Source organism: Cebus imitator, unplaced genomic scaffold (assembly GCF_001604975.1).
Source record: "Cebus imitator isolate Cc_AM_T3 unplaced genomic scaffold, Cebus_imitator-1.0 Scaffold51, whole genome shotgun sequence".
In the NCBI taxonomy this organism is placed as follows: Eukaryota; Metazoa; Chordata; class Mammalia; order Primates; family Cebidae; genus Cebus; species Cebus imitator.
In genome coordinates, this window is record NW_016107366.1 from 9,962,781 (window position 1) to 9,964,680 (window position 1,900).

A 1,900-nucleotide genomic window follows, 5' to 3' on the forward strand; every position below is an offset into this window, starting at 1 on the left:
AAAAAAAAAAAAAAAAAAAAATGCTTTTTAGTAAGTGAAATTCGAAAAATGTTAGTACCAATATATTAATAAAGTCAAAATTTAGGGAAAAATTTTAAAGTAACGCAATTCCCCTCACATTAAAACCCTTCAAGAATTTTTAAATTGTATAGCCAGTCTACCAAGTTACATTCCCACTAGAACCACAAGTTGGCAAACTTAGCTGGTAAAGACGAAGTCCACCGTCCTTCCTCAGTATTGCAGGAAGCATGGACTGTCTGTAAGTGGTTTTGGTGATAACTGACTGTCGTTATAACTCAAAATCTTATCTATTAAACATTTTCACAGTTCCACTCACATGTTCACTAAGTGGTGGCCCTAATCCTAGTGCTACGAAACATACTTGAAAAATCAGTACTTTTGGAACAGAAGTTCAATGTGGGCTGGGTGCCATGGCTCATGCCTGTAATCCCAGTACTTTGGGAGGCCAAGTTGGGTGGATCGCTTCAGGTCAGGAGTTCAAAACCAGCCTGGCCAACATGGTGAAACCCAGTCTCTACTAAAAATAGAAAAATTAGCCATGCATGGTGGTATGCACCTGTAATTCCAGCTACTCGGGAGGCTGAGGCAGGAGAATCGCCTGAACCCAGGAGGTGGAGGTTGCAGTGAGCCAAGATCGCTCCACTGCACTCCAGCCTGGGTGACACAGCGAGACTATCTCAACAACAAAAACAAACAAAAAAGAAGTTCAATGTGATAAAATGCTATGAAGCCAACCTAGGCAACATGGGGAAATCCTGTTTCTACAACAAGTACAAAAATTAGCTGGGCATGGTGATGTATGCCTAATAGTCCCAGCTACTCAGGAGGCTGAGGTGGGTGGAGCACCTGAGCCCAGGAGATGGAGGCTGCTGTGAGCTGTGATCACACCACAGCACTCCAGCCTGGAGGACAGAGTGAGACCTTATCTTGAAAACAAAAATGAAAAACAAAACAAAAAAAACCAGAGCTACAAAGAGGGCCCAACTGCCATGACATTATATTGTGAATTTAGAAGAAAACACTCCGTGAAATAGAAAATACAATGTGGCCAGGTGCAGTACCTTAAGCCTATAATCCCAGCACTTTAGGAGGCTGAGGTAGGAGGATCACTTGAGCCCAAGGGTTTGAGACCATCCTGGGCAGCGTAGGGAGACCTTGTCTCTACAAGGAAAAAAAAAAGCCAGGCAGGCATGGTGGTGCACACCTGTGGTCCCCACTACTAGGAATACTAAGGAGGTTGAGGCAGGAGGAACATTTGAGCCCAGGAGGTTGAGGCTGCAGTGAGCTGGGATCATGCCACTGCACTCCAGTCTGAGTAGTCAGATCTTGTCTCAAATAAAATAAAAAAAAAAAGGAGGAAAAAAAAGCAGCAAAAATATGCTACTGTGGCTGTTGCTTTAAGTGCTCTGAAGACACCCCTCTCCCCTTACCTATACATTTATTACTGGAAATTACTCTAAATAACACAAACGTGGAAAAGATTATGCCTCTAAAAATGCTCTCCATAGTGTTCCTTATTATGCTTGAAAGCCGAAAGGAATCCAAATATGTAACATGAAGGAAATAACGGAATAAATAATGCTATATTTACTGGTAAGAATTTAGAGACATTAAGGCCAGGTGCAGTGGCTCACGCCTGTAATCCCAGTACTCTGGGAGACCAAGGTGGAAGGGTCACTTGGGCCCAGGCATTTGAGACCAGCCTGGGCAACACAGTGAAACGCTGTTTCTACTGAAAAAATGTTTAAGAATTAGTTGGGTGTGGTGGTTCACACCAGTGGTCACAGCTACTCAGGAGACTGAGGTGGAAGGACCCTTGAGCCTGGAAAGTTGAGGCTACAATGAGCCGGGATTGTCCCACTGAGCCCCAGAGAGAGCT

General features: G+C 43.8%; 1 protein-coding gene across 3 annotated transcripts in view; it reads right to left on the bottom strand.

Moving 5' to 3' along the window:
• The window catches only part of BSDC1 (BSD domain containing 1), a 31,744-nt gene that overhangs the window by 17,232 nt on the left and 12,612 nt on the right, over positions 1-1,900 (bottom strand). The gene's annotated exons all lie outside the window — the stretch shown is intronic.